The sequence below is a fragment of the Scyliorhinus canicula genome, chromosome 13 (assembly GCF_902713615.1).
Source record: "Scyliorhinus canicula chromosome 13, sScyCan1.1, whole genome shotgun sequence".
Taxonomy (NCBI): Eukaryota; Metazoa; Chordata; class Chondrichthyes; order Carcharhiniformes; family Scyliorhinidae; genus Scyliorhinus; species Scyliorhinus canicula.
The window spans coordinates 30,758,316-30,776,493 of NC_052158.1; positions in this window are offsets into that span (position 1 = coordinate 30,758,316).

Below are 18,178 nucleotides of genomic sequence, written 5' to 3' on the forward strand. Positions count from 1 at the left end.
GGGGAGTGGACCATCGGCATCTGGGACTGCGCCACCTCACCCTGCTACTATGCCACCACCTTCTGGGTTTGTGCCACATCAACCAGTGACTGCGCCATCTCCCTCTGGGACTGGGCCCCCGCTCAGAATCATAGAATTTACAGTACAGAAGGAGGCCAGTCAGTCCATCAAGTCTGCACAGGCCTTGGAAAGAGCCCCTACTTAAGCCCACACCTCCACCCTATCCCTGTAACCCAGTAACCTCACCTAACCATTTTGGACACTAAGGGCAATTTAGCATGGCCAATCCCCTAATGTGCACATCGTTGGACTGTGGGCGGAAATGGAGCATCCGGAGGAAACCCACGCACACACGGGGAGAACGTGCAGACTCCGCACAGTGACCCAAGTGGGATGCAAACCCAGGTCCCTAACGCTGTGAAGCAGCTGTGCTATCAACTGTGCTACCGTGCCTGGGTGGCAGGCATATTCGACACCTCCTCCTGCTCCTGCACGCGGTTGGACTCCTCCAACTGTATCTGCAGGTGCTGGATGCTCACCAATAACCCTTCATGTAGACCCTGGCTCTTCAACTACATCTCCACGGTCCGTTCCAGAACCTCAAAACCTGTCTAGACGACAGCTGGTCCCTGGGGTTGGCCTGCCCTCTGACTGTTCACCTCCTCGGGAGTTCCTAGCTCCACCTGCTGTACCAGAGCAGCTATGTTGTGCACAGCAGATAGTGTCCCAGGAGCCTCTTCACTAAAGTGCTCAACCGAGGTGAGTGTCTGGGATGTGGAGGGTGGAAGGAGACAGCTGTAATGTAAAATCTGCCTCATCCCCGGACTCTAGTTCTGGGTTCCCTGGGATTCAGTGGCCAGGCACCCAGCCATGACTGCCGGTATGGGTACCGTCATGTGGTGCAGGTTGGGGTCTTGCCTGCCCTCTGAGTGGGGTGGGGGGGGGGGGGGTTAGCATTTCAGGTGTGTGGGATGAGAATTAGTGCCAGGGGCACAGTGCTGCCTATTCACCTTGGCCGCCCTGAGAAAGTCGTGCAGATTATTGCCGGCCATTCCGGACGGTGTTGGCCACGCCGCTGGACACCTCTGCCACTTGCACCGACGACAGCTGCGTTTCCCCCTTCACTGCATTGTTAAATTATCGAGCTGTGCCTGCTGTCTATCAATGATTTCACCTGCGGAGTGGACAATTTCACACCCGGTTTGCGATAGCAGACTGTCATATTGAATGTCAAAATACTCTTGACCAGACTTTTGTAAACCTTCTTGAAAACATCTTGACTCACTCCAAAACCCTTTCAGTTTTCTCATTATAAACGGAGGCTGACCAGTCTTTTCGAAGTCAGTATTTTCTGTGAAAATTAGCTTCTGGTCCATGCATATTCCAGATACCTGAAACACTTTACAACATCACCGGTTGACCATTAACATACAGCGGTTCACACATATGCAGGCCATTGCTACATAAAAGTAGCACTTTGGCTTTATCTACCTCGATCTGCAGAGAATTGAATTGACAACATTGGTGAAGGGTGGCAACATGTTCAAAGTGGGTTCTTTCCATTATCAATTTATCTTTTGAAAATAATTCAATTAAAGAATACTTAAATAAATACATCGGTACATATGGAAAATAACAGAGGCGACAGGACACAGCCCTGAGGAGCACCAGTGTTCAAATAAATTCCTCAGATTAAAAATCCATTCACAAAAACATGCTGAGGGTGATCAGTGAGAAAATCCTTGTTCCAATGGATTAGGTCCCCATTCACGTATGAAGTAAACAACTCTTGTAATGATGTGAATTTGCAATGTGTTGAATGTTGAATCAAAATCAATGAATAAAGCAAGCATAAAAGATTTTGGCTGTTGGAAGTGAGTAAATAGCGAGCTCACTAGAGGAACTCAGCAGGTCTGGCAATGTCTGTGGAGAGAGAGACAGAGTTAACATTTGGAGCCCACACAACTCTTTTTCGGAAACCTCCGCTGAGTTTCACAGGCATTTTCTGGCTTTATTTTACAAATATAGAGTACCCAATTCAGGAGAGAGTTCATCACCATTCCTTTTTCTTTTATTTTTCCAATTAAGGGGCAATTTAGCGTGGCCAATCCGCCTACCCTGCACATTTTTGGGTTGTGGGGATGACACCCACGCAAACACGGGGAGAATGTGCAAACTCCACACGGACAGTGACCCAGAGCCGGGATCGAGCCTGGGACCTCGGCGCCATGAGTCAGCAATGCTAACCACTGCACCACTGTGCTGCCCCTTCTGGTTTTTTTTAAACTACATTGGCTGTGTTCTTGGGATTTAAGGAGGTGTCTCGGATGTCCCATTGAGCGATTTTAAAAAAAACAGGATTCCTGGTGCAGTACTCACCAGGCATGCATCTCAAGCTGTGCCTCACAAACAATTATGAATATCCGGGACTTCTGGTGGTGGCCATGGAGGAGTAGGTCGCACATTTGATAGCTTCCGCCTGGAACGGACTTTCGGATCTTTTCTCCCGATTTTTCTCGGGCTTTATGGGATAGATCGGTGAAATGGACAATATTAAGAAGAATTCCCTCTCCGATGTATGGCTAATTGGACCAGAAGTGGCCGTGTGAAAAGACTCAGCCGTGATAGAGTGAAGCAGCCAGAGCTGGTACCGCGGCGCAGCATGGCGGAGGGTCAGGACCAGGGAGCGGCGGCTCAGTGGTCTAAGGAGCAACAGATGAAGTTCTTTAAAGACTGTTTCGCTGAGCTGAAAAATGAAATGTTGGACCCGATCGATCAAGGCAGCGGTTGATCAAATGTTATTGAATCAGGCGGCCCAAGGGAAAGCGATCCAAGAGATCGAGCTGGTTATCCAGCCAGGAGGAATATCTAACCGTGCTGGAGCACGTGGAGGTGTTAGACGATCGCCACAAGAGAATGCAGGAGAAGCTGGATGACCTGGAGAACAGGTCCAGGAGGCAGAACTTAAGGATTGTTGGCCTCCCTGAAGGAATTGATGGGTCGAATCCGGGAGCATGTGTGGCGAGCATGCTGGAGACGCTGATGGGGGCCATGGCGTTCTCTCGGCCCCTGGAAGTGGATGGAGCACACAGAGCCGTCGCAAGGAAGCCTAAGGCGAATGACCTGCCGAGGGCCACGGTGGTGCGTTTCCACCATTTTTCGGACAAAGAACTCGTCTTGCGGTGGGCCAAGAAGGTGCGGAGCAGCAGATGGGAGAACAGCGAGTTGCGCATCTATCAGGACCTGGGAGCGGAGCTGGCCAAGAGACGTGCTGAGTTCAACCGGGTGAAGGCGATCCTCTTCAAGAAGGGTGTGAAATGCGGGATGCTCTATCCAGCGCGGTTGTGGGAAAACCGGCATTTTTACTTTGAGACACCGGACGATGTATGGACATTTATCAAAGAAAAGAAGTTAGGAGCATCTTAAAGGACACTTAAGTCTCGAAGAAGTTATGTGACGATGGTTCGTAATTTTTGTATCGGTTCAAACAAGATTGTATGTAGTTTTGGGTTAACTATTGGGCTGGGGTGGTGGTTTGAGGGTGCTTTGTTTTGCAGGGATTTGATGCAGAGGGGGGAGGGGGCTCTGAAGTTGGTGCTACTCGCTGGGAGGTTGGGTTTTGTTTCAAGTGATTGTTTCTTCATTGGTTTATGGTAATTTCCTTCTACTTGAGGTTGTTTACTTACTGGGGAATGCAATGTTGTTAAATGGTTTATTCATGTAGGGAGAGGGGTTCGAACAATAGCGAGTCAGACTGTTTGGCACCAGGGGCGGGGATTATTGTGGTCTCTCGGGAGCGAGGTGGGGGGGTGAGCATGTGCTAAATCGGTGCTTGACCTGTGGGATTAGGTTTCGGGTGCTGCTGTCGGGGGGGGGGGGGGGGTGGAGGAGGAGGGGGGAGGCAGCTTTGCTGTCAGGGGAGGAACTATTACTGGGGCACAAATGGGAGGTTGGGAATGGTTGCTGCTCATGGGGGTGCTTGGGAAGCAAGCTCGGGGCTGGCCAAAAAAAGGCTATGGCTAGTCGGCAGGGCTGATTACGTGGAACATGAGGGGTTTGAATGGGCCGGTCAAAAGGGCTCGCATTTTCTTGCATTTAAAGGGGCTGAAGGCAGACGTGGTAATGCTTCAGGAGACACATCTGAAGATTATAGACCAGACGAGATTGAGAAAGGGTTGGGTTGGTCAGGTGTTTCCCTCTGGGCTGGACTCAAAGACCGGTGGGGTAGCAATATTGATCAGTAAGGGAGTGGCATTTGAGGCTGGAAGAATTGTGGCAGATAAGGGGGTAAATATATAATGGTGAGTGAGAAGTTGGAGGGTGTATGGGTAGTATTTGTGAACGTATATGCTCCAAACTGGGACAATGTGGGATTTATGAGACAGGATCCCGGACTTGGAGTCTCACGGCCTGATCATGGGGGGGGGGACTTTAACACGGTCATTGATCCCGATCTGGACCGGTCAGAATCCAGGACTGGGAGGAGGCCTGCCGTGGCAAAGGAGTTGAGGGATTTTATGGAGCAGATTGGGGAGGGGGGGGGGGGGGGGGGGGGGTCGGGTAGACCCGTGGAGATTCGAACGGCCGAGGGCGAAGGAGTTTTCGTTTTTTTCTCATGTCCATAAAGTTTACTCCCGTATTGATTTTTTTGTTCCAAGCAGGGCGCTAATGAAATGAAATGAATGAAGATCGCTTATTGTCACAAGTAGGCTTCAATGAAGTTACTGTGAAAAGCCCCTAGTCGCCACATTCCGGCGCCTGTCCGGGGAGGCTGGTACGGGAATCAAACCGTGCTGCTGGCCTGCTTGGTCTGCTTTAAAAGCCAGCGATTTAGCCCAGTGAACTAAATCAGCCCCTGAAGCTGGTGGGGACGGAATATTCTCTGATCATGCCCCGCATTGGGAGGATTTGCGGTTGGGTGAGGAGAGAGGGCAGCGCCCGCTGTGGAGATTGGATGTGGGGTTGTTAGCGGACAAAGTGGTCTGCAGGCGGGTGAATAAGTCCATTCAGAACTACCTGAAAACAAATGACATGGGAGAGGTATCAGCAGCGACGGTTTGGGAGGCTCTGAAGCCAGTTGTAAGAGGGGAAGTAATTTTGATTCGGTCCCATAGAGAAAAGGAGTAACGAGCGGAGAGGGAAAGATTAGTGGAGTGGATAGGAGATATGCGGAGGCCCCGGACGTTGGGCTCCTGGAGGAGCGCTGGAAGCTACAGGCGGAGTTTGAGTTGTTGACCACAGGGAAAGCAGGAACAGTTGAGGAAGGTAAAGGGGACGGTTTAGGAATACGGGGAAAAGGCGAGCAGGACGCTGGCGCACGAGTTTAGGAATAGAGAGGCGGCCAGGGAGATTGGATGAGTAAAGAATAGGGAGGGTAACATGGTCTTGGAGCCAGGGGGGGGTGAACAAAGTTTTTAAAGAATTTTATAGTAAATTATATGAGTTGGAACCCCCGGCTGGAGCAGAAGAGATGAGGCAATTCCTAGATCAGTTGACGTTTCTGAGGGTGGAGGAGGACCTGGTGGAGGGGCTGGGGGCACTGATTCATGGAATTTACAGTGCAGAAGGATGCCATTCGGCCCATCAAGTCTACACCGGCTCTTGGAAAGAGCACCCTACCCAGGCCCACACCCCCACCCTATCCCTATAACTCAGTAACTCCACCCAACACTAAGGGCAATTTTGGACACTAAGGGCAATTTTGCATGGCCAATCCACCTAACCTGCATATCTTTGGACTGTGGGAGGAAACTGGAGCACCCGGAGGAAACCCACGCACACACGGGGAGAATGTGCAGACTCCGCACAGACAGTGACCCAAGCCGGGAATCGAAATGGGAAATTTGGAGCTGTGAAGCAATCGTGCTATCCACTATGCTACCGTGGTGCCCATGATTGAGGCAGAGGAAATTGTTAAAGGACTGGAGGGCATGCAGTCGGGCAAGGCACCGGGGCCGGACGGTTACCCGGTAGAATTTCATAAGAAGTTCTCAGAGATGTTGTGCTCACTGCTGGTGAGGACCTTTAACGAGGCTAGAGAGAGGGCAATCCTCCCACCGACAATGTCGCAGACCTAGATTTCACTCATTCTTAAACGAGAGAAGGATCCGGAGCAATGGGCGTCATTTCGTACGATTTTGCTTTTGAATGTAGATGCCAAGCTGCTGGCTAAGATTCTGGCCACTGGGATAGAAACCTGTGTCCCAGGGGTGATAGGGGAGGACCAAACTGGATTTGTTAAGGGCAGACAGCTCAATGCTAACGTTCACAGGCTTTTGAATGTAATTATGATGCCCTCAGAAGGAGAGGAGTCGGAGATGGTGATAGCGATGGACGCGGAGAAGGCTTTTGATCGGGTGGATTGGGAGTACCTGTGGGAGACGCTGGGAAGGTTTGGGTTTGGTGAGGGCTTTATTAACTGGGTGCGATGGCGCTACCAGGCGCCTGTAGCGAGCATGTGCGCAACCCGGCTGAGGTCAGGGTATTTTAAGTTACAACGAGGGACGAGGCAGGGGTGCCCCCTCTCTCCATTGCTGTTTGCTTTGGCTATAGAGCCGTTGGCCATGGCGCTGAGAGCGTCAAGGAATTGGCAGGGGCTGGTTCGGGGGGTGGGGGGGGGGGGGGGGGGGTGGTGTGGAGCATCGTGTTTCGCTTTACGGACGATCTGCTCTTGTACATTTTTGACCCAGTGGAGTGAGGTTATGCAGATCTTGGGGGAATTTGGCAGATTTTCGGAGTATAAATTGAACATGGGAAAAAGTGAATTGTTCGTGATCCAGGCAAGGGAGCAGGAGAGGAGACTGAAGGAGCTGCCACTCAGGATGGTAGAGAGGAGCTTTCGCTACCTGGGATTACAGGTGGCTCGGAAATGGGAGGCATTACACAAGCTCAACCTAACCCGGCTGGTAGAGCAAATTGAAGGGGACTTTAAAAGATGGGATATGCTCCCGCTATCGTTGGCGGGGAGGGTACAGGCCGTGAAAATGACGGTCCTCCCCAGATTTCTGTTTGTTTTCCAGTGCCTCCCCATCTTCATCCCTAAGGCCTTTTTCAAGCGGGTGAACAAGATTATTTTGGGCTTTGTGTGGGCGAATAAAACCCCGCGAGTGAAGAAAATGTTGCTGGAGCGCAGTCGGGGGGAGGGTGGGTTGGCGCTGCCGAGCATCTGCAATTACTACTGGGCGGCGAATATAGTGATGATTAGGAAGTGGCTAATGGGGGAGGGGTCGGCATGGGAGCGCATGGAGGTGGCGTCATGCAAAGGCACCAGTTTGGGAGCATTGGTAACGGCACATCTGCCGTTATCGTTGGCCCAGTACTCCACTAGCCCGGTGGTGGTGGCGCCATTGAGGATCTGGGGGCAATGGAGGAGGTATAAGAAGGTGGAGGGTGCCTCAGTCTGGACCCCGATTTGCAATAATCATAGGTTCGCAACGGGCAGGATAGATGGCGGGTTCCGGGTCTGGCAGAGAGCAGGAATTAGAAGGAAGGGAGATCTATTCATAGGTGGGAGTTTTCCCAGTCTGAAGGCGCTAGAGAACAAGTTCAAGCTGCCGACGGACAATGGTTTCAGATATTTGTAAGTGCGGGACTTTCTGAGGAAACAGGTGTTGGCTTTCCTGCTCTTGCCGCCACGGAGGATACAGGACAGAGTAGTCTCTGGCACCTGGGTGGGGGAGGGGAAGATGTCAGTAGTCTATCAGGAGTTGTTGGAGGCGGAGGAAACCCCGGTGGAGGAACTGAAGGGCAAGTGGGAGGAGGAGCTAGGTGGGGAGTTAGAGGCGGGTCTGTGGGCGGACGCCCTAAGCAGGGTTATTTTCTCCTCATCATGTGCCAGGCTCAGTTTAATACAGTTTAAAGTGGTACACCGGGCACACATGACGGCGGTGAGGATGAGCACGTTTTCGGGGTCGAAGATAGATGTGCGAGGTGTGCGGGAAGCCCAGCAAACCATGTCCACATGTTTTGGGCATGCCCGAAGCTTGGAGGGTTTTGGCAGGATTTTGCTAAAGCAATGTCCAGGGCACTAGACACGCAGGTGGTGCCGAGTCCGGAGGTAGCGATCTTTGGAGTGTCAGAAGATCCGGGAGTTCAGGGAGTGAAAGACGCCGACGTCTTGGCCTTTGCCCCACTGGCAGCCCGGAGACGGACCCTTTTAATGTGGAGGGACTCGAAGCCCCCGAGTGCGGAGACCTGGGTTAGTGACATGGCTGGGTTTCTCAGGCTGGAGAAAATAACGTTTGCCTTGAGAGGGTCAATGCTGGGGTTCTCTAGGTCTCTTTCACCATGTTGATGTTTATGTTATTATCATTGCGTTTGTTATTGTTATAAAATTTTTGCAAATACTTCACTAAAAATATATATTTTTTAAATTATGAATATCCGAACTTTCAATCTACGGTGTAATTTGATCGAGATCATCGAGGTGACCTGAGGAGTGTGCTGACGGTGGTGTAGTGGTGATGTCACTGGACCAGTAGTCCTGAAACCCTGGATAATGCTTTGGGAGAAAGGAGTTCGAATCCCATCATGGCAGGTTGTGAAATTTGAAGTCAATTAAAAAGAGTCTGGAATTGAAACCTAGTGAGCATAAAATCATTGTAAAAATGTGGCATCATTACGATGGTCTGGCTTCCATCTCACTGTGGCCCACTTGCTGGGGAAGTATGACCTCTGGTGAAAAGTTGGTGTGAGCAAATGGTAAAAGACGAAAACAAGGATCGGGGAAAAGAACAATGAAAAAGCTTGGTGGCATTGGTATTAATGTGTTGCTCTGGTAACTAATAGGGATGGTTGGATCTTCCAGGAGGTGAACCTTCTTCTTTTTCTATCCTCCGGGGTTTACTATCGTCGGTGAAGCCACACGTCATTGTCTGGTCCAACTTGTCATCAAGAAGACGACCTTATTCACGAAGAACCGCCACTCCAAATGGAGATAGTTATTCTGTGTAGTGGTCTTGATTTCATCTGAGTGGTTTACCAGGCCAATCTGGGGTTCAGGTAAGGGATGCCCTCAGGAGGGCAGCACGGTGGCCTAGTGATTAGCACAACCGCCTCACGGCGCTGAGGTCCCAGGTTCGATCCCGGCTCTGGGTCACTGTCTGTGTGGAGTTTGCACATTCTCCCCGTGTCTGCGTGGGTTTTGCCCCCACATCCCAAAAATGTGCAGAGTAGGCGGATTGGCCACGCTAAATCGCCCCTTAATTGCAAAAAAATAATTGGGTAATCTAAATTTATATAAAAAAAAAGGGATGCCCTCAGTGATTGTGGCAGGAGTCACTTTTGTAAACCAGTCTGGGTATAAGGAGTCTGAGTTTCCTTTTCTATTGTTGATGGGCTGTGGGCGTCACTGGTTTGGTCAACATTGATTGTTCATCCCTACTTTCCCTTGAGAAGGTGGTGGTGAGCTGCCTTCTTGAGCCGCTGCAGTCCATGTGGCATAGGTACACACACATTGCTGATAGGGAGGGAGTTCCAGGGTTTTGACCCAGCAACAGTGAAGGAACGGCCGATATATTTTCAAGTCCGGATGGTGAGTGGCTTGGACGGTTGTTCCCATGCATCCGCTTCCCTTCTCCTTCCAGGTGCTGGAGGTCTTGGGATTAAGAAGCGCTGTCAAAGGAACCTTGGCAAGTTGCGACGTTTGGTTTCTGAATGGGTCTGTTAGTCTCCATGGGCTATAACCCCACCTCTGCTCATACATGTTGCCTTGTGAATGCCGTTATCATCATTACAGGCAGCGCTTACCCTCACACTTCATGCCACTGCTGTCTCTGCACAACTATGACCGACAAGTGAAATAATCAACTTTCTGTTCCCCATCAAATACCTGTCTGAAATGCTCATTGGATGGTGCTGAGAGACCAACCCTTCCCTCCAGGAGAGCAACACCCCCCTTCCCCCTTCCCATTACTTATTAACTTCTACATCTGGTTGATCCACAGCTCTCCTGAGAGGGTTAGGGCGTCAACACACCTGAAATATCCCAGACGCTTCAGATATGGAGCCAACAAATTAAGCTTTTTCTCAGATCGACACCTTATTCCTCGTCACCTCACTCGTTTTAACCTCAATACTCTCTTTCCACCTTGCCTTATTTTCATGATTTGCTGTGTATTTCTGACAATGGTTTTCATGCCCTCCGCCTGTCCCTTTGTGATATTCTCTGTTCCTAGTGACGGTTTATTTTCCACACTCTCCGCTTGAAAGCCAGAAAAACAAAAATACTCTGCCTGCTGGTCCCTTCAATGATGCGATTCCACTTTCTGAGGTGCTGATAGGGGTGGGCAAGTGTAGTCTGAGGGTGAGGTGTGTGTGTGTGGGGGGGGGGGGGGAGGGGGGCAATAGGATTGCAAACGGCGATTAAACACATTTCTGGAGGCTTCATCACATGACCTTTTCCCATATTTCAGCCATTAGTCGGCCAATACATCAACCCTTGTGATGTATGCCGCTTTCCAGAAGCCATCTTGGAAACCATTACCCAATTAGATGAAGTTTGACTGTCAGCCAAGCGGCCATTCCCTGCCCCCACATACCTCCCACCTCATCAGCCCCCCATTTTCAATATTTTTATATCTGGTAAAGAGATAAGTTCAAACATTTTTTAAAAACTCTGTGGTAGTATGACTAGGGGTATTATGGTACCTGGGAGTGTGAGGTGCCATTGGGGCAGAGAACTCGCTGCCCATTGGCCCAGGTATCGTGTGCCTCTTATCCCTATTGGCTAAGAGGAAGGTAGCTCCACCTACGAGGCGGGATATAAGAACCCGTGTTTCCCGGCAGCCAGCCATTTTCCTGTATGTCTGCTGCCGGGCTCATTTCTTGTTAATTAAAGCCTTTCATTTCGGACTTCACCTACGTTTCGTGTCCATTGATTGTGCATCAATTTAATTAGCAAGATTTTAAAGGATGGAGCTTCGCATCAAGCCAGAGTGTCTTCGACTCAGCCCGCACGCAGCAAATGCAACAGCCGCATTTAAGCACTGGCTGGCTTGCTTCAATAGTTACCTGAGCACAGCGGAAAACGTCCCGATGAGGGAACGGAAATTGCACATCCACCACTCGTGCGTCGGCACCGCTGTATACACGCGCATAGAGGACACGACAGACTACGACGCGGCTATGGACTTACTCAAAGGACATTTCATACGGCCGGTGAACCAAGTCTACGTTCGGCACTTACTAGCCACGAGGCAGCAGATACCTGGTGAGTTCCTGGACGAATTTTACTGTGCCCTCCTCGTGCTGGTGAGGAACTGCGGCTGCCCACAGGTGTCTGCTGCTGAGCATACCGAACTTCTGATCCGAGATGCCTTCGTTGCAGGTATGCAGTCCTCGCAAATCTGCCAAAGACTGTTGGAGAGAGAAACTTTAAGCCTCACAGAGGCACGTGCCCTTGCCTCCTCCCTAGACGTTGCGAATCGTAACGCTCGTGCATACGCCCCCGACCGCGTGATGGCCCCCTGGGTAGCGTGGAACTCGACCTCTCTCATCCACACGGACTCAGACAGCCCCCAGGCCTGCGCCGCAGGGCGCCCTAAAAAACCCGCGGGGCCCCGCTGCTATTTCTGCGGCCAGGCAAAGCACCCCCGTCAGCTCTGCCCGGCCCGTCCCGCAACCTGCAAGGGTGCGGGAAGAAGGGCCATTTTGTGGCCATTTGCCAAGCTAAAGCGGTCGCTGCGGTCCCAAGCAGCGACCGCGGGACTCCCCCCCGCTCTACTCAGGGGCCCAGTGTGGCCTGCGGACCTCGTTGCCCCCACCCCCCACCACCACGTGTGATCCCCGTGCACCGCCATTTTACACCCCCGACGCCACGTGCGACCCCCAGGCACCACCACTTTGGACCCCCGACTCTACATGCGGGGAACAGGCGCCGCCATTTTGTCCACCCCCACCATGTGCGGCAGCCACCAGTGAAAAGGTACGATCCAACATCTCTAGTCATACTACCAGTCTCTTATATACTCGCACGGGACAGCCCCCCCCCCCCCCCCCCCAGTCCGCATTCCCCGTATACCCCCTCCCCCCCGGTTCCTTTCTCAACAAGGGTTGAATGTGGTAGTATGACCAGGGGTATTATGGTACCTGGGTGTGTGAGCTGCCATTGGTGCAGAGGACTCACTGCCCATTGGCCCAGGTATCGTGTGCCTCTTATCCCTATTGGCTAAGTGGAAGGTAGCGCCACCTACGAGGCGCGGTATAAGAACCCGTGTGCCCCGGCAGCCAGCCATTTTCCTGTACGTCTGCTGCCGGGCTCACTTCTTGCTAATTAAAGCCTTTCATTTTGGGCTTCACCTACGTTTCATGTCCATTGATTGTGCATCAAGCTCTCTATTTTAATGTCCCATTCATTTTCTGCAGGGCTGTGCTCACGGAAGTGTCCTGGAGATCGATCTTCAATTCCAGGACTGCATGCCAGTCATGAAGGATTTGAATTCCCTTGAGGATGGTGGAGTGGGTGGAAAAGGTGGGGGGAGGGGTCACTGACTGAGTTCAAAAGGGAGCCTGAAGCAGAGTTCCAATTTCCCATTCATTGGCTGCAGGCTGCTAACGGGGAACTGGTATGATGACTCGCTTATTTGCCTCATTGTGAGGCCAATTCTAACTCAAAAAGTCCAAGGGAATTGGGCCACAACACTGGTTTTCCATCTTGCTCCGGTCTCTGACCAATACCCCGCCCCCCCCTACCCAAGCCCAGCCGCTTTGGTTCAAATGACTCCTGATTGGCTCTGTGTTGCTGAGGGAACCGTGAGTTCAGAGGTCACTGGCCTTGCTGCTGGCTTTGTGTGAGACTCCTATGGACTCGAAACGTTAACTCTGTTTCTCTCCATCCACAGAAACCGCCAGACCTGCTGAGTTTATCCAGCACTTTTTGTTTCGATTTCAGATTTCCAGCATCCGCTGTGTTTGCTTTTTTATTTTGCTGATGGCCCTCATTTGCGGCTGATTGCTCGGGGCGACTTGGAACCTGTGGCCTCGCCTTCTGTCTCTCTCGCTCGCTTCATCTGGACCTTAGTTGGCCGCAAAACCGCCGAGGGAAACTCAGAGTGGGGAGAGGAACTGGCTCTACTCATCACTGCCGTTCCGGTTATTTCATCAACACCAGCTCCAGCCAAGCTTACACACTCCTAACGGACAGAATAAGTTCACACTTGTCAATGAAATGCATGCTTTATTGATAAAACAACACGGGGAACTCGCGGCTGGAGCTCAACAAACCAAGCCTCTGGAGCATGTTGAGCATTAGTGGCAGCAGCAACTGCTATAGCCTATGACTGACATTAAGGGTTATGTTACAATAAGTTTAATAAAGGCCCCCTTGTCAACATTAGCCAATCTCCTGTTATTAATGTGCCCACGGTCACTTGGTTTCAAAATTGAAGGTGACCCCTCCACTTGCACAGCACATGGAGAGGCGTGAAGGAGAGATGAGAGTGGCAGGTACAAATATGTTACAGGGAGAGCGTTCAACAGACACAGAGCAAAAGAGAGATAGAGACGCTAAATGAGTAAAAGGAAATTGTGCCTTTGGCCAAATGAATTAATTTTCAGTAATATTTTTATTCGATAAAGCCAAAGAATAAAGTGCGGGAAAAAGGCACATACACATTTTTACCAGGCATGCATACTCAGAGAGAAAAACACTTGCAAAACAAGCTCCAACCTTTAAAACGTTCGAGGTTTATTTTGAGAGAGGCCTCAATTTAAAAAAAATTGTATTCCTTTCTCAGAGATACAAAGCCAATGCACAGAGTGGAAGGGGCGAGACCCTACGAGATCTCTGATCCAACTGACATTCATGGGATGTGGGCATTGCTGGCTGTACCAGCACTTATTGCCTATCCCTAATTGCTCCTTAGCTCACTGTGTGGGTGGCACTATCGCTTCACGGTGCCAATACCCCGGTTCGATTCCTGACTTGGGCCACTGTCTGTGCGGAGTCTGCACGTTCTCCCCATTGGAAGCATGTGGGTTTCCTCCGCGTGCTCCCGTTTACTTCCTCAAGTCCTGAAAGAAGTGCTTGTTAAGTGAATTGGACATTTTGAATTCTCCCCGTGTACCTGAACAGGCGCCGGAATGTGGCGACTGGGGGCTTTTCACAGGAACGTCATTGCAGTGTTAATATAAGTCTACTGTGACACTCATAAAGATTAGTATTATTATTATTTAAGAGTCAACCATATTGTTCTAGGTCTGAAGCCACATGTAGGTCAGACCAGGTAATGCCAGCAGATTTCCCTACCCTGAAGGACATTAGGAAACCAGTTGAATTTTTAACAACAATCAAAAATCATCTTGAGACTTTTAATTCCATGGTGGGATTTGAACTCTGGTCCCCTGAAGTCTCTGGATTCTTAGTCAGGTGATAATACCACTTCCCCAATGTTCACCTATGACTACAGTGATTATGTTTAAATAAGTAATCAAGGGTCGATTGAGCTGGTTGAGCCAATTGATCCTGATAATATGCTGTCCACCCTATAATACCGTTTGCTTGATCAATCAGGCTGGAATGGGCAGGCCATTCTTAAACAAAAATTGAAGAGTGGTAAAGAAGGGGGCTCTACTATCTTTGGTTAGAGTGAGGGATGGGGTACCCTTTGCACATTGGGAGCTGCTACCCTAAGATAGAACCCCATCTCACCCACCTTCTTTCTACCCAGTTGCTCTGTAAAGCCCACCACTCTCACCTCCTGGTCCCCACCTCCTGAAACTGTCCTCACCCCTTCCGCACAATACTCTAGACTGACCCTGCTCCGGGATCCATTCTTCTTGGGGCTGCACCCACTAATGTATTCCGGATGCTGTACCGGGATTGCTGTAGCTGCCAGCCAATCTGATTGACCAGCAGTTCCTGAGAGTAGAACTTCCTCCCTAGTGAGTGGCAGAAGTCCCATTGGCCGGCAATGTAGCCTGGCCCCCTACACTCCCACTGCCCCCCACCCTCCCCATAGCTTGTTATGGTTGTAGAGCAGACTGGCATGGAGTGACTCAGCTCCACGTTGACTATGCTACTGGGGGATTGTTGGGTCTCCAGAACAAGACCTCTGGATCACTAGCCAAGTAGTATTATCACAATGTTACCATCCTCTATTCCTGGGTTGATAGTTGAAATAAAGGCCCCTTATTAAAACATGGGGTGGAATTCTCCCCCCCCTACGCCGGGTGGGAGAATTGCCGGGGTGGCGAGCGATTCCCGCCACGCCGCCCTGGCACCCGATTCTCCCACCCCTCTCCCAAACCAGCGCGGCGATATTCACGGCTAGCCGCCGTTTATAACGGGCGAGCGGCAATTCCACGACGCAGATGGGCCGAGCGGCCTGCCCAACATGACAGGTTCCCGCCGGCGCCGTCAACACCTGGTCGCTGCCGGTGGGAACAGCGCGGGAACGCTGGGGGGCTTGCACCGTGGGGGGGGGGGGGGCTCAAAAGGAGTCTGGTCCGCGATCGGTGCCCACCGATCAGCGGACCGGCATTCTGAATGCCCCGCAAGATCCATCTGACATCTTCTTGCGGGGCGGACGCGGGGAACCTGCGCATGCGTGGGTGACGTCATTTACACACCGCTGGCCGCGTAATTTACGAAGCGCAGCTTTTACGCGGCGCCAAGGCCCGGCGCGTGTAAATGATGCGGCGCCGCTCCTAGCCCCCCGGGGGCGGGAAAATAGGGGGCTGGGAGCGGCCTCCGACGCCAGGGTGAAACACTCCGGTTTTCACTCTGGCATTGGCACTTAGTCTCCCAATGGGAGAATTGCGCCCCTGATGTGAGAATATATATATTTTATTTCTTTTTAATTTTTTTTATAAATTTAGATTATCCAATTATTTTTTCCAATTAAGGGGCAATTTAGTGTGGCCAATCCACCTACTCTGCACATTTTTGGGTTGTGGGGGCGAAACCCACGCAGACACGGGGAGAATGTGCAAACTCCACACGGACAGTGACCCAGAGCCGGGATCGAACCTGGGACCTCAGCGCCGTGAGGCAGCTGTGCTAACCACTAGGCCACCGTGCTGCCCCATGTGAGAATATTTTTACTATAATCAGTGACCACCAGTGCCCTTTTGGAGCTGCTTCCAACTGGTAGCAGTCACCAGGAGACCAACATAGAGAGGACATTAGATGGAAAGATACAATTGGAACAGGGATAACCGGTGGAAAGCAAGAAATGTTTGATCCATCTCCCCATTATAAAGGGCCTCCAATGCCCCTATTGTAGATAAGTGAGAACTGATAGTGCTAGTACTCCCACCCCCCACGGTGACTGAGACACTGAGAGAAAAAAGGACAGGCAGGGGCACAAGAAACACAGAGGTAGAGGAACTGGGTGAATAACAGGCACAGAGCAATAACGAACATGGCATCTCCAGGAGCAGGGAACGAGGAGAATAAAGACGAAAGATAGGAGGAACGACAGAAGTGGAGGTGAGCGCCAGACGGCAGCGGGATCCGTCCGGGAGAAGCAAGCGACAACAACAAACCCATTCAAGTACTACCCACTGTAATTGTTTCTCCGACACCCAAATGTATATTCACCTCCCCAGGCTCCAGCCCCCCCCCCCCCCCAACCCTCCCCCTCCCCACTAACAGTCACCCACTTATGTGTTGTAAATAATTTTGCCAGGTGTACAGAGTTGCTGCTGTTGAGCTGGTGCACAATACCCTACCAGTTATTCTATTTTATTTTTTATTGTATTTTTTAAATTTTATTTACTATTTTCTTTTCTTTGGTATGTTTGGGTGTGCCCTTCTCTTCTATATATGTGTATATATATATGTCTCGTATCCTGTGTACATAACGGTAAATGTACTTTGTTCAAAAACCCAATAAAAAACATTTATAAAAAAAATAACAGGCACAGAAGACATGGGTTGGAATTTTACCGTTTATCAGCAGGGTTTCCAGTCCCAGCAAAGTCAATGGACGGGGTAATCGTTCATGACCAATCCACCACGAACCTGCGCATCTTTGGACTATTTGGGGACATCCACCTAACCTGCACATCTTTGGACTATTGAAGGAGACCAGAACACCCAGAGGAAACCCATGGAGATGCAGGGAGAATAGGCCAAATAGACACTCACCCAAGGTCAGAATTGACCCGGGTTCCTGGTGCTATGAGGCAGCAGCGTTAACCACTGTGACACTGTGCGTTGTTAAAAATCTGGACAGCGAAAAGATACATGAATACATCCATCAGAGTAACAGTGTTTTTGCAGGCTTAGAGGGTTGGTAACATCGACAAAGACGGAGAGGTGCCCTTTTAGTACAGATCATTAAATTATGAAAACTGGTCAATAAAGCAAATGCACTTGATTTCCCTGCAGTACAGAACATCAACCATGTTTTAATCGGCGTGTAGTATGAAGAGAATATGGACCAGAGTTTGTTTCAACGGAGCATCTAATTGCATTGGCCATGAGCTAGACTTGCCCTCTCCCGTTTAGACACTTAAATATCTTGTGTCATGGGTTTCTGAAAGTGTGAGCTGATGATGGTTCAGTGGTGGGTGATCGGGCATCTGGAACCTGAATAAACAGGACAACTGACCATGCATCTCCGCAAACAAACAGAATAAATGATTGAAAAATTGATAGCATTGAGGACCAGGAAGTTTGATTTAGAGTGGGTGAATTTAGGTAGAGAATGAAATAGAGGGAGGGAGAGAAAGATTGGATCGAGAGAGAGAGAGAGAGACAGAAAAAAAGAAGAGACGGATAGCAAAAGTAAGAAAAACCTCTTTAAATTTTAAAATTGACCTTTTTAAAATCTGCAACATCAATTAAAACTTGAAGGAGTGAGAACTGATTAGGGTTTATCATCCGTGTTGGAGAGGTTGTTTGTGAGGAATAAACAAATATCATAGAATCCCTCGGGTGCATAAAGGGGCCATTCGGGCCATCAAGTCTGCAAATTTGCACTCTGCCCATGTCCACTCCGCCCTATTCGCATAACTCCGTAACCTAACCTGCACACCCCTGGACACCAAGGGGCAATTTAGCAAGGCTAATCCACCTAACCTGCACATCTTTGGAGTGTGGGAGGAAACCAAAGCACATGGAGGAAACCCAAACAGACATGGGGAGAATGTACAAACGCCACACAGACAGTGATCCAAGGCCGGAATTGAACCCGGGTCCCTGGTGCTGTCAGGCAGCAGTGCTAACTACTGT